Raw genomic sequence first — 23,140 nt, 5'->3', positions numbered from 1 at the left:
ATGACTCGCACCGCGACGTTGACTACCCTGATGACTCTCTTGTCCTACTCTGGACGCCGTATCGACGTGAAGGTTTGTGCGAGAAGCTCCTCCCACGATACACAGGACCCTACAAAGTTCTCCGCAAGGTCACCGACGTCGACTACCTCATCACTCCCGTTCAACCGCACTCATCCTCTGCTACACCATCTACTGATGTTGTTCATGTGTCGCGCCTAAAGCCCTACTATACTGCCAGTCCTCATTGACTTAGGGGCGCCGTGACGGCGCTTTGTTCGCCGGGGGTGATATTACGAGGCAGTGGGCATGGCTCTACCGTCGTGGACAACAGTTCGATAAAGAGAAAGTGGACTCGCCGCGCGAGAGACTGGCAGCTCTGAAGCGTCACTTTGGCATGTAAATATAGGAAATACGCTCATTTCTCTCTTCCGTGTGTTTGCGAGCTCCGTAACAATATGACACTAAATTTATTATTATGTGGAGCTAGCAAAACGGCCGACAGCGCGCTATGAGCGTAGTATGTACTGATATTTTACATGACACGAATGTCATGACATTTTAGACGTGTCATTTACCTTCGTTGTGCGTTTGCGTCATGTTAATATCAAATTTGGCTTATGTGAAGCTAGCGAATCCGCCGCGAGCACATCATGAGCATGGCATGTAGCCATATTCTTATGACATGAATCTCATGATTATCGTGTTCGCACCTGTACCATACCCTCGCAATTGATTCACGGGATGTAAAACCAAATTTGGTATATGTGAAGCTGGCGAAACGGCCTTGTGTGAATCATGAGCACGGCATGCCGTCATATTGTCACATGACATGCATGTCACGATTATCTTGTTTGGACGTGTCAATTACCTTCATCGGCCGTTCGCGTCACGTAATACCGAATTCAGTATATGTGAAGCTAGCAAAACAGCCTCGAGTGCAGTATGATCGTGGCATGTAGTCATGTTGTTACATCACACACATCTCATGATTTCCACGTTAAAGTCGGTCACTTGTGCTCATCGTGCAGTCATGTCGTACCATACCACTTTTGCAACATGTCATGTGAACCAAACCACCGCAAGAGCAGCAAGACCATGGAATGTAAATCATGATATTCAATCATGGCATACATATTATAATTTTCATGTTATGACTAGTCACTGATGTCCGTCGTACAGTCATGTTATGCTATACCAATATTGGTATCGATACCATTCTCGAAACGGCCAAAAGAGCTAAACGTCATAGACGGCTACATAGATAGATAGATAGATAGATAGATAGATAGATAGATAGATAGATAGATAGATAGATAGATAGATAGATAGATAGATAGATAGATAGATAGATAGATAGATAGATAGATAGACAGACAAACAGACAGACAGACAGACAGACAGATAGATAGATAGATAGATAGATAGATAGATAGATAGATAGATAGATAGATAGATAGATAGATAGATAGATAGATAGATAGATAGATAGATAGATAGATAGATAGATAGATTCAAAGTCGCTTAAGTTTGCTAAAAATGCTTTGAATTTGGATTCGAACATTATCATCATCATCTTAAGCGCCAACATAAGCACTAGCCTGACTACGCCCATTGCAGGCCAAAGGCATTTCCCATGATCCGCCAATCAACCCGGTCTCGTGCTTTCTGCTTCTACGTTATGGCTGTGAACGTTTAGGAGCGAAGCTCCTTAATCCAGAACGTTCAGCCGTGAAATAATGGAAGCGTTCTCGATAAAGAAAAAAGGTGACCTGTGTATAAGTGACACATCAGTCGTTTTTGAATGTCTGAGCTTGATTTTCGCGCTTGGTTGCTTGATTAGATATGCCTTTTGAATTTCCTCAGTTTTTATTAAATGCGAAGCATTTCTTTGTGAACTTTGGCGACTTCGAGCGTATCTATCTATCTATCTATCTATCTATCTATCTATCTATCTATCTATCTATCTATCTATCTATCTATCTATCTATCTATCTATCTATCTATCTATCTATCTATCTATCTATCTATAGAAAGATAGCATATATATATATATATATATATATATATATATATATATATATATATATATATATATTATAACTTTACTGGAGGGTGTAGAATTCCACCGCAAGTCAGAAGCGTTCACACACACCCATCGTCCTGAAAAAAAAAACACACACAAGAGATCTTTCACTGCCTTGTAGGCAGTAGAGTGATGTGAATGGGGTCTGTTGAATAGGGGAAATATTGAGGACAAAGATGCTTGATCTTCTTTACAAAAACAATGTTTAAAGAGTAGTAGCAGCATCGTTCGGTTGAAGATTAATTCAAAACACTGCTTTGCTGGTTGTTGGGCTAGAACATACTCTTCAATACGAAATACAATTCATAACACCTTGAAAAAGTTGTGCTGGCCGTTTCAAGTAATCGTCACATTATGGGTACTTTCAAGCTGCATTTTACTGCCTTTATTACTTCACTGGAGAGCTCAAGGCAGCGTAGAATTTAAAGAAAAAAAATCAGAGCCCTCGACGAGTGCTGTAGGCTACGAAGTTTGGTTTCTTGATTGAAACTGTGCACTGCCGTTTAACGTCTAATAAAATTAGCCTTGTAGGAATCATAAAATCGAAGAATAATTATTGCGCGTACCTGTACGCTATATGGTGAGTGCAGCCAGGACTGAAATTACCGCGGAGCAATCACAATTTCTTTTTCGACATTCACCGGCAGAACATCCGGTTGCCGAGGGATTAGGGCACCGTGGGGGTCAGTCACAAAGGGATCCCGCTGATGGGTCTGGTGAGGCAGCAGCGACAAGCAGACGAGTGGGCTCCCCCGAGGGGCCGCCGTCCAGAAACGAGTGACATCGTAAACCCCGTCCGCGACAGCCATCAAACCGCGCGGTGGGCACGTGTAAAAGAAGACACGAAGCGAGGACTGCTTTCGGACAAAAGGAACCGCTTCTTGTTGCGGTCGTTTGTACTTATATACATCTGCACGAACACGACCTCCCGTAACAGAAACGTCACCTTGAAATCAAGTGGGCATAGAAACTTGTGTGTCTCTAACCGGCGCTTTATTCCCGGAGCTTTCTGCTTTTGCTGCCTGATTTCGAAAGGGACCTCTGTGAAGGGTGGGAAGATTGCTGCTGTGCTGGACAGTGGCTTGGCTGTGACACAAACCTTTTTTACAAGCATACTTTGTCGCGCTTTGGGTTCGCTCGACTTGATCCGCGAAGATCCACTTAGGTTGCCAGTACAGCGGACAAGAAGGCCCCTCGAGGAGGAGCGCGAAAACAACATCCAGCATTGCAGGTTTCTGCAACTTTGTTTTTACAGCCTGCTGCTGAGATGCTATCGCTATATGCTGCGCTTTTCTTTTTCTCGTGTGCGAGGGCGAAGCTTCTGTTGAAAGCTGACCTCTGATACACGCGACACAATTGTGTGCGTGGTTGTTTTGTTTTTGTATTCTCTTTTTAGTGGTCTTCTAGTGGAAGCTCTCACCTTGATCATTGGTTGGGGGAATTTCTGGACTCGATACTTCCTCGCTTTCAAAATATCACTACATCTGGAAGTAGCTACCAAAATTTTCTTGTTTAAGTAGTGCACAAAACCTTTCACATGATAACTTTTTTTAGGGGGAGGGAGGGAGATGTGTAGTTTTAACCAACTGATATGTTTTGTGATCATGCTCAATTCCTTTGAAATCAGGATTCTTTATCAGCGCAGTTTTTTTCCGCTTCTTTGCACTTAAAGGTGGACATCTTCGACAGATATCTGTCTGGCCAGATGTACTTTCATAGTAATATCATACTCTCGAGCCAAGTTTCATGGGAAGGTCAGTACACGCTGAAGAAGTTTTGTAAGTATCCCTCTTCTTGTATTTTCTTTTCGTTCACTCTTCAACGAAGTTGTATCTGCAAAGCAAAGTTAAACATTAAACATTTTGTTTGCATGACGTCAACGAACTTGGTCAATGTACCTGAAAGGGCAACGTAATTCTCTAAGAGCTGTCACTGGATGAGTGATGCTTGTTTGCAGGGTTCTTGCATGCAGAGCATTCATGTGTATCCCTTTGCTTTCCTGGATGTAGCGCTATGTATTTTGACACGCGTTAAAATGGAATGGTTCCTCAATGCTCATTCGACGTTTGTATAGCAGACATAATGCGTATGTGGGCTCAAGGAGCACGAACAAGGGTATATAGGCGGCAGAAGCTGTTGCTTGGTAGTACGCTGATGAGAAAAGGTCCAGCAAGGGTCGTTGAGTGTGAGGTCTTGCGTGTTTGCGTGGTGATGCAGCTAGATAAATGTCCGTGACCTTTATATCTGCTGATGGACTTTGCGTAATTGATGCACTCGCTCAGATATCGACTGAAAAGCAAGAGCAAATGGAGCGAAAGAAGGTGCATGTGACATGAGGCATCTCTAGAGCGTTAACAGTGCCCGTAGACGGGACAACAAGCTGTAAGAAGCAGGCATACACAGCGTTGTATATGTCTGCTTCTTGTAACCTTTTGCCCCATCCAGGCACTTGGTTTCACAATCTCTAAAAACCAACTGGCCCGCCAACAATCTGTGCTGCAAATAACAAACATCTCGAGAGCTTTCGTCATTTCAATTCAATTCAATTTTTATTTCTCTTCACACTTGAAAGAGAAGGGACAGGACTAAAAGGTACTACAGCTTGACAGAGGTCCTTCCCCTTTTACAAATGAGAGCAACACATCGCAGAGAAAGAATAAGCGCAACACATTAAAAACAAAGTAATCCGCGATAACTATACAGTTCCAACAAAAACAGAAAGTTTGTATGCATCAATATATATTTATATATTTACACACAAGAAAATATGTGCCTATGAATCGAAATGCGGATTTCGCGGATATACATTTTCATACCCGATACACAAGTATATATGAGCACGTCTATATACGCACGTGTATACGTTTTTCGGTAACATGTTCCACACAGCTTGAACACGAGGGTAAGGAAAGAAAGAAAAAGAAAAAAAAGATATGCTATGTACAACGTTAGAAATCTCTTTGGCACGACTGACAAAACAGCCTTATTTCTTGATTATAGTTGTACAGAGGATAAAAATCGGCCGTGACATGCTTACAAAGTATAACTGGCACAGTATGTATTAATGATTGTTTGTCATATTTGTTTCGAGGTGTAAAGACACGTCATTTTTCCTTATGTCTTGTATGACGAATACTGTGGTTTACATTTATATCAGCCAGGGAAAGTGTAATAAATTTATTGGATTTTAGGTATGACTTGTAGATTAAATTAAGCGATAATCATATAAAGAGAACATAGGTAGAGTATCAAACTTTACGAACAGATATTTCGTAGAAAATAAGCGTGGAACATTAGGAATGGAGCGCACACTGCTTTTTTAAAGTAAGTGCAATTTTGTTAGGTTTTTCTTTGTAGTTGTGCCCCAAACAAGGTTGTAGTATTGTAGAATAGAAAACAGTAAAACAAAATTGTAAAGCAAAATTTTAGTGTTAACCAGAAGAAAATATTTTAAGCGAGCTATGGTTCTTCCAGCAGAAGAAAGCTTTTTACTAAGATGTTCGACGAGATCGTTCCAACTTAGGTTTTTCGAAAACATCACACCTAATATGGAGACTGTGTTGACAACTTTTAAATCATCTGCACCTATCTCCATTTTTACTGTATTTTGCAGTTGTTCGCCTTTTTGCATATGAATCATGACTTTTGTCTTGCTGGCGTTTATTCGAGAACAGTTCGCTTCAGCCCAATTTTTTAATTTCTCTAAGCGATATGTTCCCTTCATGCTCAGGTTCAGTCTCGGATGTAGTGGTAATAAATATTGCTGTGTCATCCGCTTAGAAGATCAATTTTGCTTGATTTGAAATGTTTGGCGTTTCATTTACATAAATTATAAATAGGAGTGGCCCAGGGATATTTCCTTACGGGACTCCGACTCCTATAGCCTGAAAACTAGAATTGTTTTTCTTTTCCTAGCTGTACATACTGTGCTCTATGTGATAAGTAAGATTCAAAGAGCTCTAAGGCTATACCACGGATACCATATGCGTGTAACTTAGTAAGGTTTTATGATTCACAAGATAAAACGCTTTAGAGAAATCGATGCAGATTCCCATAATTCACTTTTTATTATTAAAAGCTTGTAATATTGTTTCTTTTTGAGCTAAAAGAGCAATCTCGGTGAAACGGTGCTTCCTGAAGCCATGTTAATGATCAGCTAATAAACTACTTTTGTCTAGATTGATCTGGTGGAAATTCTAGGTCCATGAACATTTCGGATAAATAGCAAAGCTATGGTGGGGCTTCAACATTTTTTGTTTAGGACACTAATATTTCTGATTAATATTGAGTGGACTACTTTGCTAGGTTGCACTGCTCGTAGCGCAGGTGGCACATGCTGTGTAGTGTTGATTTGTCTGCCCCATAAATGAGGCATACAGCATGGTACTAAATGTTCGCTCAAGAGAACATTGAAATTCCTTAAGAGGCACGCCTATAGCAAGCACTTGTTGAATGCACTGCAGATTACTGCAGTGGCTGTGCGGTGGTTCTGAAAGCAACACAGATAATGCTTGCACTCCTTTTTCAATAAACGATGACGAAACAAAGCGTGATAATCTCTGTTTGCAGTGGCAGCCATTCTTCGTAAGGCACCCTTTTTCTCCCCGTCATATTTTACGTTCCAAAAAACCCACACCCCAGAGCAGTGAAGTAAGTGACTTAAAAAGCGCGATGAGGTAACGCCGTTTTATGGAAGGTTATGAGAAAAAATGCTTGTCTTCTGTAGCTTCTAGTTTGTTTTTCTTTCTTCACATTTAGTTTACATTTACTCCTGATAACATCCCCCGCACTTTTCTTGGCATTATTGTCTGGTCGTTCTCGTTATTATAGTGTCAAACAAAAAAACTAACTTTTAAAATTCCACTATATATATATTTTCTATCTTTCCTGCACTGTCACTCAATTACAACCATGTCCTTCTCTAAGGTGCAAAGCACTTTATTGGCTAGGCTTGTCGGGGTATCCTGTCATCGCGGTGTATGATGTATTCGCGGTCTAATATAAAAACGTATTTTTGCCATGATATGTAAATTCCACTGCTCACCCTTACTGCACTGAAAGTCAACAGTTATAGCCATAACGCTGTTTAACGCGGACCCAATAAAAGAGACACACAAGAGGACATAGATGCTAAATATCATTACGCTAAACAGAGTTACTACTCACTTGTTCCAACTCGCCCAACAAGCAACGTTGGGGTAAGCTTTCTTTCAGTATTATCCCCGTGTTCACCGGCTAAGGTTTGTCCTCAGACTATATTAATCAATGGACAGCATTAAGCTCTCCTATAGTGGAGTAACTAGTACTCTAAATCGTTAACAACTTTTTCTAAACACACAGTTCACTCAATGAATAGCCGACGACTAAGTTTTGGGGAAAGACATTTTTCTTATGCCGTAAGGATCTGAAGCCGGGAATGTAAGAGAGAAGAGAGAGGAACAAGAGTCAACGCGTGGCTGACTGTTCTTAGTGTGCCTTCGTTTTCCTTCTAGTTATTTTTTCCTTTTAATGTAAAACTTGATACTATTTTATAAAACCACTCGATTCCTTGCCAGTCCGCCACAGTGGGTGTGTGCCGCAGTTAATAGGCGAACAAAACAAGAACAAGACGACGTTAGTGGAGTGGGAATACCCTTGGGCCCACCAGTGTCTCTATAAATAAATCTATCTCAAAATACTGAATGCTTGGTTCCTTCTCATGGTTCACGAGCTAAAACATTCTTTCCTACATGCTTCAGCCCTACCCAGTTTTTTTTCTTCACCCAAATGCAGAACGGTCGGGTGGTGCTCCTTTGAGCTTATTTCGTCAATACTCACCGTCGTAGGTTAGCCGTAGCCCGGTACCACTCTGCCAAGCTTCAGGGTGAGGGCTCAATACCCGGCCAAGGCAGCCGCACTTCGATTGGGACAAGATTCAAAACAAAAGAAAGACACCTGTGTGCTTTAAGGGACACTAAAGTCAAACAACAATTTACGTCAGAGTGAAAGCTTAATGTATGACAACATCTAAAATATCAACAACATCAAAAACAGTGCCCTACTTACAGATAAATTAAAGTAAATGCACAAGAACACAAGCGCCGTGGCAGGACATTTTCAAAATGATCCCCATGCCATCAGAGGGACCGTCTACAAATAGTAACCAGTAATAACTAGTAATTGATCTAACTGCACTAAATAAAGAACGTTCCGTGCATTAAAAGACGCAATAAAATGCTGCTTGTTCGTTTCTGTTTGATTTATGGAAAAAAGAATCGCCGGACGTTACTATAGGGAATGACGCGAGTGGTTCGAAAATTTAATTTTCGTGGGGTTTCACGGGACCGGTGGAGCCATTTAGTGGGGCGCAGTTGAAACAAATATGTCTACAATATCGAAGCCAATGGAGGGAAATCGATCAATGGTTGCTGCTGTGGCTCCGGCTGCTTTCAGTCTGCTGCTACTAGTGCTTAGCCGGGCAACGTTGTGCGTGGCAACAGTGACGTGAGACGGTCCGGTCAGCCAGCTTCTTCAGGCGGGTAATTTGAAGTGCGCTAACCCGATTCGGAGCACTAAAACGTACTTTTATTTCAAAATAGGCCCTTCCTTTGCACAAAATTAACACTACGAGGTTTCTTGACTGTCATTTCAACAATTAACGTTGACCTAATAGTTGACTTTAGTGTCCCTTTAAACTTAGGTGCACGTTAAAGGGACACTAAAAGCGAATAAAAATTTATGTCGGAAAGAAACCTCATTGTATGACAGCGTCTAAGACAATATTATGAGCAGCAATACCGAGAAATAAAGGTAAATGCATGAGAACACAGGCGCCACGAGTAGGACATTTGCTAAATGATCCCGATGATCTCAGACTTACCACCAAAAATTATTCACTAGTAATCGAACTAGCTGCTCTAAATGAAGAGCCTTCTGTGCATCAAGAGACATAATATAATGCTGTTTTTTTGTTTCTGTTTGATTGATTTCAAAAAAGAACCGCCGGATGTTACTATGGGGATTGACGCGAGTCGTTCAAAAGTTGAATTTTCGCTTGGTTAAACTGAGCAGGTCGTGCGATCTAGCGGATCCCAGTTAAACAAAACACGCCAGCCACCTCAGAGGCCATGGCACAAAATTGTTCAAAGGACGTTGTTGCTGTGGCGGTTCCCGCTACTTTCGTGCTCCTGCGACTAGTGTCGGCGGCCACGCAGTTAACTACAACAACGTTCTGCACGGCTACAGTAACGTGAAGGTTTCCACTTTCAGGTGGGTAACTTGAAGTGTGCTGACACGATGTGGACCACTAAAACATGATTTTATTTCAAATTAACATTTCCTTAGCATAAAAGTAACACTGCGAGGTTTCTGGACCGCTATTTCAGCAATCAACATCGACTTATTATTTGCTTTTAGTGTCCAACTCAGCTCGTCAAAATTATCCCCTATTCCTCCATCAGGGTGTGATAAAGATACCGTTTTGGTACATTAAAGCCTGGGAAGGTTTCTTATTTCCTCAGTGTTGCTTGTATATAAAATAAATAGTTTATCGAAACACCACTATGAACTTTTAAGCGTGCTAACTAAAATTTATTGGCGTTCTTATTTTCACTGTGCGCGTTGGCGTCGCGGATTGTGAGCCGAGTAAATTGATTTAAATTTTGCGTCGGTAAAGAACTCGGCTTTTTTGGGTCTGGCATCGCGCGAGGCTTTGTCGTCGTGTGCGAGTTTTATAAGCGGAACTGTCCCCGAGTCGTTTAACAAGCTTTATTGCAATAGCCAACATTTGCAGCAGAGCGTGCACTGGCATATTAATTTGGCGCACCGCACCGCACAGCACAGGGTAACGAGCTTGATCCCCGAGTTGTGGTCACTTTAAAACAGGGCTGTCATTTTATTTTCTAATGAGCTCAGGCGACGCACGGCCTGATCAAAAACGCACACGTGCGCGACGCTTGTCGACTAACGGAGTGGAAATGGTTATTAGTCACGCTTGCCAGTCGCTATCCAAGGCAGAAAGCAATTATTCCACAACATAAAAGGAGTCCCTTGCCATCACCCGGGTGACGTCAAAGTTTCATCCTTACCTCTACGACATGCGCATCAAAGTTGTGAGCGACCACCACGCCTTAAGTTGGCTAGCTAACTTGAAGGACCTTTCAGGTAGCTTTTTGCGATGAACCGTGTGACTTCAAGATTACGACGTTAGCCATGTACAAGGGCGGCCGAAAACACTCCGACGCTGACTGCCTGTCACGAGCCCCCGTCGACCCACCACCACCCGACGATCTGAATGACGGCTGCTTCTTGGGAACGATAACTGTCGAGGACTTCGCTGAACGACAGCGGGCCGACTTGAAACATAGAGGCCTAATAGAATACCTCGAAGGCAGGACCTCTGTTGTTCCGAAGGTATACAAGCGAGCACCTACGTCGTTTTCGCTGCGAAACGGCCTTCTCGAAAAGCACTTTTTGCCGCTTTGATCCAAGGACCTTCTTGCGGTGCCTTCAGCTCTGCGACCAGAACTCCTCCAGGCCATGCTCGATGATCCGATGGTAGGAGACCTAAGTGTTTCCCGCATACTTGCAAGGATACAAGAAAGGTGCTACTGGCCACGCCTTACCGCCAACATCACTCGTTACGTAAGGACATTCCGAGAGTGTAAACGAGAGTATATGCCACCCACAAGACCATCAGGCTTCCTCCAGTCAATTGACTTTCCCGGGTGACCATTCCAGTAGATCGGGACGGACCCCTTGGGGCTGTTCCCAACGTCAACTTGCGGAAATAAGTGGATCATCGTAGCTACCGACTACCTCATTTGCTACGCCGAAACAAGAGCCCTGCCCAAAGGCAGTTCCGCTGAGGTAGCGAAGTTCTTCGTTGAAAACATCGTCTTTATCTCGGCGCCCCGGAAGTCCTTATCAACGACAAAGGTACAGCGTTTACTGCTGACCTGACTCAGGCAATACTGAGCTAAAGCCAGACAAGCCACTGCCGTATAACCGTGTACCAGCCACAAACCAATGGCCTGACCGAGCGTCTAAATTAGACCATCGCCGACATGTTGGCCATGTACGTCGACGTCGAACACAAGACGTGGGACACCATCCTTTCAAACATGACTTTCGCATGCAACACCGCCGTGCAAGAAATCACGAAGATGACGCCATACAAGTTGGTCTACGCAAGGACCCCGGCAACGACACTCGACGCCATGTTACCGCACGTCACCGACGAAGAAAACCTCGATGTGAGTGAATACTTTCAGCGCACCAAAGAAGCTCAGCAAGTCTACCGCATCGGCATCAAAAACCAACGGACTATATACCGACAGCCGCCGTTACTATCTTCGACGACGTTTCGCGGAATACCAGCCCGGTGATCGTGTTTGGGTGCGGACGCTGATACGACGTCGTGGACTCAGTGAAAAACTTCTGCGAGTATTTATTGAGTAATTGGTACAAATATTGATAGATAAGTATTTTTACAGGCTAACCTACATACATTGTACAAAGTAAAAAGAAAATATAATGCCTGTTTACAATTCACAAGTTTCAATGCTGCGGCATCTAAAAACTCGCCCCAGCTATATCCCTGGAGCATTCTACTTCACCTGTAGTTTATACTCATTTTTTTTTCGTTTCACACTTATAAACGTACCTCTCTCCCATGATTCATGTGGGATTCAATGGTGCATAAACCTGAGCGCCTTAACTACAAGGGGCTTGCACACGACTCCACACAAATGGTTCACAGAGTGCACGTTTGCGCAAGTGCTACAACGACCTGACGTAAGCAGCAGGGATAGGGGTACAATGAGCGCTTTCACGAAAACGTGCGATCTGTCAACCACATCGCCTCCCCTGCTTGCGCGCGAGAAAATGAATTCATTTCGAGACAGGGCCCGAGGGGTGACCCGGTGGTTCTGGTAAGCCCACTTGCGGTTTTGCGATGAGCTGCCACCGAATCCTGGCCGCCACGTGGCCCCATTGCTTTTGCAAACCGGCCGAAAGAAAGTTCGGCTGCGTGTTCAGTAGGCTAAATTTTATTAGTGGCCGCTAGTGTTGAGCTGTTTTCTGAAGGGGGTAACGAGAAATAGTTTTCGGCCATGTTCTGATGTATGCGAATTAATTTTCGGCGTTCACAAATAAACTGGAGTTATTCTGATGCATTTGGTGGAGCACTCGTTTAATTATTATTGTGATGGCAATTATATGATTACTCACGGCTGGACTTTGCCGCTCGCGTTGATGTCGGCGTCACTCACTGTATACGTACACGTATCCATATATATGCAAATTCAAGACAGAAAAAAAACAGAAAAAGACTCCTGTGAGCAGAATCGAACTTGGGTCCTGCGAGGCGTTAACCACTGCGCCACCGAAGACCATGTCCTGCAACGTTTCAAACGGCAAGCTATTTATGTCTACAACTTACCTCTGCTGACGGGCATCTCGGGGGAATTTTTTTTTGGAATTACCAGATAGATGGCGCAATGAGAGCGCGTCGCCACATCGCGTGGCGGCGCACGCTCTAATCTCCCGCGCGTACTTTGCCGCGCTTAGAGGAGGAAAGCGACGCTCCCCCGCGCGCCCTTACCTCGCGGTGGGGAGAACGACAGGATCGTACGTCTTGGCTGGCCTCGGGCTTTACCTGGAACGATTCTGTTGTAGTTACCGGGCGTACAAAGGTCATTGCAATCATTGCAGTCCCCGTTCGCGAAAAGCGTGTGCTTTTCAGGCACAGCGAAGTAACAACTGAGATGCTTATTCGCGTGAATATGTACCAGTGAGTACGTTTCATGCGTCACCTGTGCTTGAGAAATGCGGGGCACATTTCAATCTGCTTTCCATTCTGCACGTGACCTTCCAATTTGTTACTATCGCGTTCATTGCTTCGCCTTTGCGGCAAAGCTACGACTTCTCGTTTTGAATATGTTTTTAAACATAGAAGACGTCTGACAGTAGGCAACACTGATGCACTCGCGATCCTTGACATAACAAGTACGTGAAACTAGAGAGAGAGAAAAAAGAATCGGCAGATCCCACGTACCTGGGAATCAACGTTATGCGAAGCATGCGTAGGGAAGGTGACCATGTTGCAAGTTTTTTATTGAGTGACACGTCATTAAATGACGCTAAAATATCTGTGCAAACGTTCCACGCAGACTTATGTTGAAGAGTTGCAGATGTTTATATAACCAGTGTTTTGCACTTGCGCAACGATTCCAACTGGGACATGCGTATTAGCAACACCAGAAACTGATATGAAGCGCTCGTTCTTGTGAAGACGCTGGCCCTGAACACTGCTACATAAATCTACTTCAGTGCATGACACCTAAACAATTGACATTAACACGACGTGACATCTGTATCAAAGGAGCACATATGTACTCCTTTGGGAGGCAGCCCTGCAACCACTATTAACGTTTTACGAAGGTTAGCGTCTATTTGAAAAGAAGTTCCGAAGGTCCTGGCGTAGTTCTGTGGTAGAATGCTTGACAGCCACGCAGAATGCTTGGGTTCGATTCCTGCTGGGGCCCTGAAATTAATACTTTGCAAATGCCGGGCGTCAAAGCGAATGCCGGAAGAACCCCCTATGTCAGGTTTTTCTTAACGCTGACATTTATTCTATGCCTTCGTTGGGTCGCCGCTACCGATGTCGGATATTGCTTAACGCTCACGCGTTGAAATTGCCAATGTGTGTTTTCGTCGTTCCTAGATCACCTGTGGCACATACCCTGATACCAGCGGCACATACCCACTGTATGTGCCACTGTCTGGTTGTAAGTGCTTGGCGACGTACGTGACAGAATTGTGCCATTATTCATGCCTTTACCAGCGCGTCATATTCGTCAAACGATCTTACCCTCTCATGCTAATTTTGGTTCACGTCATGTTAAGGGAGTGACCACGACAGCACCCAAACCTAAGCGGCTAGATAGATAGATACGCTAAAAGTCGCCGAAGCTCGCTAAGAAATGCTTCGCATTTAAAACATTTATTGAATTAAGCTTGTGAGTGCGGTGGGAGGATCCCTTATTCCAGGAGCCCTCTGACTTGTACAGCCCGCTGGGCTCGAGCGACTAGTTGACGCTGCTCGACCAGGTCTGGCTGGGAGATCGCAGCCTCCCACGCTTCACTGAGGAGGTCTTGGTCCGCATCTGGTGCTGGTGCTTGTAGTCTTGGTGTGCTCACTTTGCACTGCAGTAGGAGGTGTGCCAGAGTGTCTGCCACATTGCAGTGAGGGCAGATGTAGCTGTGCAACGTTGGCCTCATATAGTGCAATAGTACGGCATGGGTGAACGTGTTGCTTTGAAGACGCCTGTAGCCAGTGCTTTCATCTCTTGTGAGTTTTGGATGTGGCGGAGGGTATGAGCTGTGTTCGAGCCGATAATGTTGCAGCAATGCATGGTACGTTAGTGGTGCAGGTTCTCTTGCCTCTGATTCTTTTGTTGAGTGGGAGGTGCCTCGGATCTCGTACGGTAATGTCCGGTTGACGGCTTCGTGGGCTGATGATGATAATAATAATAATAATAATAATAATAATAATAATAATAATAATAATAATAATAATAATAATAATAACAATAATAATAATAATAATAATAATAATAATAATAATAATAATAATAATAATAATAATAATACTAGACTAAGAATAAATACAAAGAAACGGGCCTGTTTAACTCCCGAGCAGGATTTGGCAATAAGTTAGGTGCGTACACTCGTCACTCGGCGTAAGGAGAGGGTGGGGCACATTGTGTTCGCCGATGACCCTGATCTGCGTGTAGTTTCCTAGGCCCGCGGGGGGATGACGCTACTGTATGGGGTGCCAGGCATTCGCGCAGGGCCCATTCTGAAATTTGAGCGCGAAAGAACATCTTCCTAAAAGCTTTGTGCGCATGGGATATTGTGATTTAGAAGCGGGTTGCCCTGTGCCTTTGAGCATTGTCAGTGCATTTGTTGTGCTGATTCGCGCTGTGTGATCCAGTGCACGTTTACCTCGACGCTGCATATGACAACGCGTGAGTGGCGTTGTCGCTGGTTGAAATGAGTGTTTTGTACCAAATCGCAAGCCGGAGTATCAGGAGCTTATACAGAGCGTGTGTCACTTTTCAAGGCTTTCAGTCTGAGCAAGAGCGCTTAAATAAGTGGTGACAGGCAATTGCCAGTGCTGAAAGAGCCTTGCAGCCGACTTACCATGTGTGCGCGAAACATTTCCCGGAAGAAGGGATCTCTACCACATGTGATGCAGAATATAAGAAAAGTGACCTGTTGCACGCATTAAAGAAACCTGCGCTCACTTCGGATGCTGTCCCTGTAATTTTACTGGGGCTGCCTAAAATAACTGACTATGCAGAGAAAAACCATGAAACCCCGGCGAAAATGGCTGGTTCTACTGCCGACTTCTCTTAAGCGACGGGGTCCAAAAGGTTTAACTGTATCTGAAGTGCCTCAGCCGACCACTGAAAGTATGCCAAATTCATTGCGCGTGAATAGAGCGACTCCACGGCCCGGCGATGATGAATCAACAGGCACGCATGCAAAAGGCAGCGCTTCGACTTCAGCAGTGACGGGCCTCCTCCACGTAAAGAAGAGGATTCTTCTCAACACGACACTGATAGTATGGGCCTATGCGCTACCTACTCAGTTCCTCATCACGTCGTGAAAGGAATGCCTTGTTCTAAATTCAAATACAATTTTTTAGCTGCCTCGTCTATGCGCATATAACCCGGCATGGTGGTCTCGTGGCTGTGGTACTCGGCTGCTGACCCGCAGTTCGAGGAATGAAATCCCGGCTGCGGCGACTGCATTTTCGATGGGGGCGAAAATGCTGTAGTCCCGTGAGCTTACATTTGGGTGCATGCTAAAAAAACCCCAGGTGATCTAAATTTCGCGTTTCTCATAATTATATGGTGGTTTGGGATGTTATATCCCACATGTCAAATATCCATGCCTATTTGGACAAAGAAAGAATAAATGTTGGTTGAACAGAAATGTCATATCTGTGATGCAGCCGTGTTTTCCTTAATGTTCACGATATTCACGTGACTGTAAGTAGTTTGCAGAGCTGGATGTCATCAGGCCATATTTTCTCGTTTTTGGATAACACTTCATCGTCACTGCCTTGCTACATTGCAGGAACACTTCCAACCACGGTATTTTCGACACAACATCGTCTGTTAAGGCGAGGGCCGATAGCCTTGAATGCCTATTCGAACGCGAAATATGATTGTCGGTGGGGTAAGAGACCAGCTGAACAAAATATACTGCTTTAGGTAATCCGCTCGCTTTCACTCTCTGATAAGCACTTCGTCAAGTTGAAGTCCGCCTGCCTTGATAAAATATCACGAAGTATGGCTGATTGCATTGGGTCGGCAATCCCGACATGGGTGTGGTACGGGCTGACCCAGGGTCGACCTTTGGGACCCAATGAAGTTCTTTTCTACCACATCATGCAGCTTACACTGTCAGAGGCCGAAATGGAGTCATCTGCGAGACGCGAACAGCAATACTGGCAAGAATAGCGTGTCGATTTAGGTTCTTAAGAGAACGTGTGTAAGTGGCGCATTAGTTGAAAGTTTTTTTGACAGTTTTTTGTTCACTTTGCTAAGCAAATGGAACGCGACAGCAATATTTCTGCGCACGCGCACACACACACACGCACGCACGCACGCAGACTATCGCCTTCCTAATAGCTAGCGTGCCTTTGCCCTCGTGTTGGCATCCTTATTGAAAACACCTGAAATTTTCGCTCGCATACAAAACTGATCTTTTTTCTTGTGTCCCAAAGATGCTGACGCCGACACCGCCAACACCAAAATTTCAGTGAAAAGACCTCTTGAATGATGTCGCGTCAAAATGCGACCGATTTCCAGGCTAACGCTTCTGCTGTTGAAACATTATACGACAAAAACACTTTAAGCAAATAGGCTGCATATAAAACTAAGAAATCATTTTGTTACACGGCAGAGCCACAGTGTAATAATTTATTGACATTTATGTATATCTTTATATCGAGCGTAACAAACAAGCGAGGCTCAGCAGACATAACCTTCTTCACGCGGAGTGGAGTCACTCCCGAGTGAGTGCCTCGGTAATGATGATGATGTTTGTGGTCGTCCACTTCGTATCGGGTTGTCACTTTGCGATATGTTCACCGGAACGATAGAATGAATGTATTATCACAAAATTACACATCACAAAGTTACAACATGCAGGTCCATGAACTCCGTGAGCGCCATCTGTATCAAGCAGAAACAGCACAGGCGGCGAATACAATCTGGACATGCCACCGGGCACTCTGTCATCACCTAACTTATTAGCATACATTGTGGTCTCGACGACTTGTGCGACTAGGCCTGGCAGAGCCGGTTACAGCGATGTGATTACAAGGTCACAAAAACTATCTTTGCTTTTCTTGCCAGCGAACAGGCTAATGATTGACACTATTGATTTTTTACAGGCAGTAAAATAAAAAAAACAAAAGTTGCCACTGGTAGCTACTCTTCGCCAAACTGGTGAATTTTAGAAGCCCGTTGCGACCTAAAATCATGATTGGTGACATGGCGATATTTTGGCAATTTTCGTCTTAGGTCTCGACTGAGTTATTATTCTCAGCGTCTTCAAAACGAACGGGACAAATTTTTTGTATATTTTGTAGTTTTACATTCACCAGTAGGATGTGCACTTTACGCAAAATTCAGTACGTCTATGATGTTCCTCGTGTTACAGAGCTCTAGGTCACTCTACTCGTGTGTATATCCTCCATTCACCAAGATCCCGGAGGCACTGGTGCACTGGTGCATCCAACAGCAACCTCCAAGCACTATTTAAGCTGGCGGATTTTTCGCGGGCCGCGAGGTGGCGGTGTGTACTTAGGTGTTTTAAGAGAGTTGAGCCTCTTCAAATGAATACCGTTTCTGAACTCCCTAGGTGACGGTTAGGCCACATGTTTTAAGCACAGCCCCTACTATTGTAAAAAGCTTGTCGACTTCTTCCCTGCTGTAGTACACCTAACTTTGTATGTAGAGTTTAATTTTTTATTACCATTCCTTTCGGGCCGGCAAAGAAGTCGGCTTATTTGGACAGTCTTCAAAAACTGCACTGATTCGAGTATTTAGCGCACGCATGACAACACTGACAATACTGTGGCGCGCGCATCGCGACGTTTACGCGCTGCTTTTGAGTTTGTTACCTTTTTTTGTGCAATTAAGTGGTTCGATTATCAAACGCGGGATTACACTCAATGAACTTATCGAAACTTGCAAGAAGGCTACGCACGCCATCCTTCTCTTGTTGCAGCGACTGCTTCATCCAGCCTTCGTCATAGCTAAAACCGTCGCAAGCTTCTCTTATGAGGTGCTAGCATGCAGGGACGCTGATGGTGCATGCATGCACTTTCTGAGTGCTACCAAGATAAAGCAGGTGATGCAACTGTCATTAAAAAAGTCAATATAATTAAGGAGCTACAGACAATATTGATCTCTACGAGGCTATACTTAATTAGTAATCTTTGTTACTAGGCACGTCACGCATAGGTAGATAGAGTGCGACTTTTTTGGCTAAATTAAGAAAAATGGCGACTTTTGGCGACTTTTCGCTTGTCGTTTGGCGACTATCACTTGAAAGTCAGCTGCAACCCTGCAAAGAGGAGCCTAGATCTTATGTGACATACAGGTAGACCATAGCCATGTGATTTTGCAGCTCGGAGAGTAATTTATTTAACCAGCAATTTTGAACCAGCTGAAAAAAAAGAACTCTTCAGGTAGTTCATTGAAAATTTCGGGAATATATACACATTTACATGCTTCTCTATATCTGGTAGAAAACGCTTTCGCGTGCTGAGGATGACGGGACGACTTTAAGATCTCTCATAGTAGAGTACCAAGTGCTCTTAATCGTTAACCACTTTTCCTAAACACACACGAAAACCTTTTTCTTTTTCTCAGGGGTCGACGCGTAACATATGGCACTTTGAAGTCATTACACCAGTTGTATCTCAGAACAACTGTTTCAGTAAACAAAACCGGGAACTTACAGAAACACAAATCATGAAAAATAGTTCTGACATATACCTTACTAATGTAAGCAACACTAAAAATCACAAATATTGTAATTATTTTAAATATAGTAGAAATGTTTTCGAACATACATGTTTTTGCCGCGTTAATTCGCCTATCAATAAGCTGTTGTGTTGACAATATTGACGTTTTTAACGTGTCTTTTCCAAATATTTGTGAATGTTTAGTCAAACCTTTTTTGTATAGTGAATCTATGCCAGTGTCTACTCATTTTCTTCATCAGTGGAGCTGTTTACCAAATATTCTCGTGTGACTCAACCGCAATAAACTGCCTATGCGAGTCTGTGGCGCAGGTAAAAACCACTCTTGAGTCCACTCAAAATGAAGAAGGCAACAATTAGCACGAGAACAAATGATTGCGAAGCGATGAGCCGATTTAACCCCGAGTGCGCACGATTTTTCGAGAAAGGGAAAGGCATCGGCGGCTTCTAAAAGACCACGAAGTGACGCCAAATAGAAGGTGCTCGTATGTGAGGTGTGAAGCTTGGTTTCAATATCAGTTCCTGTCTCTGAGGCTTGCATGTAGTATCCTTGATAGTCTCTCGTTTAACTGGAAACTCTCTTCACCGAGAACCAACATCCTATATCGAAAGCCTATTAAGCACCTAGAAGCAACCTAGAGATAACCTGTAAGGTAAAACGTGGAAACAACCTATAAAAGTAACCAGATAAGTCTTCAGAAGTTTTTTTCTTTTAATTCTTGCCCGCGCCTTTGTCCAAGCTTCGTCAATTTTCGTTAATTCAATTCTGACAGGGGGACCACCCACAGTTCTTAGACTTTTGGGCCTCCGTCTGGAGATGATGCACCTTTGTTGCATTCCGTGATTTATTTAATAAATATGACCCTGAACGTCGTTGCTACAGATTAATAATTATTCAAGCCCTGTATATATCAAGTGATGTCAAATCTAATCACATCAGGGCAAGTTTTGGCGAACGCTTGAATTTTCGAATTGCTTTATCTTTTCGCTCGTCTTCACGCGACAATGTCGTGCTTTTCGTACATCGAACAAAGAATGTCCCTATACTACCAGAAAAGCCATGTTGCTCTTTAGTGTTTCATTAGGTCACAATGAAAGGAGCACGACAAAAATAGTACTGGAAGAACGTTTATTAAAGAGAAAGCGAATTCCGAAGGTATAGGGCTTCTATTCTCGTCCAGGGTGCCACTGGCCTCTAAATCCCGACGACGTGCCTGGGCGAGGAGCGCAATTAAGTTGGGCCTCTTTTGTCTCGCTGGTGAGCAAGGTCTCCCGCTGCTAAATTTTAAATGTTAGTCAAATCAGGACATTCGCTATTTGAGAATCCGTGAGGATATGGCTCTGGCAAACATCAACAACAATATGGAAGAATGCAAACCCCACATATGCGGCTGTCAAGTAAAGTTTGCTTTATGCCTTGCCCAACTAACTTTCGGTAGTGGAATATTCGATGGAATAATGACGTATATGGCGAACATCTGTTACATTTCACTAGTGTTAACGCTATACCTTTTGAAATAAAAATGCATTGAAATTTTTCAAGAGTACTAGAAAACCGGTACTTAAAAAAAAATCCCCGCCATATCTACAAAGTGAATGACGTTAGAGGAGCTTGCTCGGAGGTGCTCAGGACGTTTTTGGCACGGCCGTTTCTGTAGGAAGGCTTGTTAGTTGACCGGCGCTTGATGTATAAGTTGAAGGAAGCTTTGTTGGGCTCGTTCCACGGCCGGCACTGGACAGTGTTGGCCTCGTTGACCGGCCCGTTAACCACCTGGCTCTTTATGTCGTACTGGCCACTGCCGTGAGTCAAATGCATAACGCTCATAAATGGCTAACGCGGAACTATAAGGCGTTCTTCAACGGGTAGATGAAGAGCGGGTAGATGAGGAGACTTGAGGAGGATATCGATACCCATGCGTTACAGCCATCGTAGAAACTAGTCACGTGCTGCCACGGCTACGAATCGCATGATCTTTGCCCTGCCGGCCTGCCTGACGGTTTTTAAGGTGGTTGGTTGGACGCGAACAATCATCTCATGCGCGACCGAAAAATCGAGAATGATGCAAATAAAATAAAATGAAAAATTATGGGTCACAGTATACAGGGATTGGGAACAGGTTTTTTACGTGGCAAGCAGATATTTTACCACGCGGCCACGCGTCTGCTTGTGAATAGCGTGAAATCAAGTTCCTCTGCTTTTAAATGCAGTGAAAGTAACTTTCATGCTTTACAAACCCAGACGTCCTGTATGCGGGCTTCACAATACAACATGAAATATTGCAGCAATAATGTGTGGTACAAGCGCTCATTGCCATAGTGCGCCAGAACAAGAGATCATAATGACTTCATAATTGAATGCTGGTCACAAACTACAAAATGCACACACGCTACTGTTTCTAAGTCACGTAGTGGATGCATAACAAGTTCAAGAAGGTTTCATGCACTGAATGTTTGAAGCACGCAGTGGAAGCAGGACATCGCTATTGCATTCAACTCCCAAAGGTGAAGCTTTTGGGTCCCCCATTTTTTTTAGGGGCGAAGCTCCTTAGGGCGTGGGCTGCGCGTCCCCTGTAGCCTGTATGTAGCTACCTCTAGTTTAGTTCTTGCAGTGTTCACTAGATGGCGGTACCGTCCTCTGTATGTAGCCACCTCTAGTTTAGTTCTTGCAGTGTTCACTAGATGGCGGTACTGTCTCCTGTATGTAGCCACCTCTCGTTTAGTTCTTGTAGCGTTTACTAGATGGTGGTACTTGTAGCTGGTGATGAAAAGATGCAAGATGTTATAAACTAGAAAGCGGTACTTGTAGTTGATGAAAGACGCGAGATCTTATAAAATAGGAATGATGTCACATATGGCGCGTGTCATTGGTTGAAGGCAATCGTTCGATTTAGTGCGGCGACGTACGCTAGGGGGAGCGATGTATTAAAATCGAGTGGGCAAAATGTACAGAGGATTCATGGTTTACCAGGTTTACCTCCGGAGCTTCGCCCACTCATCATCATTCACTTCGTGGATATGGCGTAATTTTTTTTCTCTTCGCCTGGCTCGGAGGTGGTGCGCGTTCCCGTGCGGCCAGAGCAAACGCCACTGGCACTCCTCCTTTTCTCTCTTTCACATTTCTTTTCCCTAGCCATCCTCCGTATGGAGTTGTTGAGGTGACCTCCAGAGGGAGATAGATAGTTATGACGCCACATTTTTCTCTTCACTTCCTTTTCTTTCGAATCCACTTTGAGGACGCGAGTGTGCGGGCGATCAAGAACAGGTGCCTTAGGTGGCGGTGCACCATCTTGTGAGCATTGTTGGGGAATGAAGGGCTGGGCAGTGTCGAAGATGTACTATCTTAGACACTGTTTGAGAATCTTATATCTGTATCGCAAGAAGTCTTGTAGACGAGTATCTGTATCTGTATTCTCGATACATTGAGTGAAGTATTATGTATCTTAAGATGCCAAATAATGTAATTAGAACGCGACCCTGCCAAACATTAATTGCTGACTGAACTGCGATTCCCTGGCTGGTACTAGTGCCGCGAAGCCACCAGAATAAAACTACTCGCCGTGATATAGTTTCACCTTTCCATCCATCCAACACCACCAGTGAAGACAGGATATGAAGTGCACGCGTTCTTTTTCGGAGGAGCAGAGCATCATGACAGAGCTTGCACAGTCTCACCAGAAACAAGTTTCTCGTGCTTGCCCACGTGCATTTTGTTTCCACAATTTTTTTTCTGTTTTCAATTGTGTCAGATCGATGACACTTACATTTTGACACTTGTCGTGCCGCATGGTACAATGCGTGCAGCGATGACTACACGAAATGTGTTTTTCGCTTTTCAGTGTGGAACTATAGCACCGCCGGCACCAATGCTGCATGTAAGAACAAGCCTTCACCTATTAGATGATATCTTGGCGTGCCATATCGCATTTTTCTGCTATTCCTACTGAAGCAGCTCTTCAGTATTGAAAAAAAAAGTGCTCTTGAGTATTTAAAAATATATAATAGAAATA

The 23,140-nt window shown here is 43.9% G+C and overlaps 1 long non-coding RNA gene across 1 annotated transcript in view; it reads left to right on the top strand.

The window, feature by feature from the left end:
• LOC119160077 (uncharacterized) overlaps positions 1 to 23,140 on the top strand; it is a 343,900-nt gene that overhangs the window by 226,505 nt on the left and 94,255 nt on the right. The window contains exon 3 of the long non-coding RNA XR_012888404.1: positions 3,756 to 3,861. This is a non-coding gene — a long non-coding RNA (uncharacterized LOC119160077). The remainder of the gene's footprint in view (positions 1 to 3,755; positions 3,862 to 23,140) is intronic.

Source organism: Rhipicephalus microplus, chromosome 2 (assembly GCF_043290135.1).
Source record: "Rhipicephalus microplus isolate Deutch F79 chromosome 2, USDA_Rmic, whole genome shotgun sequence".
Taxonomy (NCBI): domain Eukaryota; kingdom Metazoa; phylum Arthropoda; class Arachnida; order Ixodida; family Ixodidae; genus Rhipicephalus; species Rhipicephalus microplus.
The sequence above is the reverse complement of the archived record's forward strand: the minus strand, read 5'-3'. Positions and strand labels throughout refer to the sequence as shown.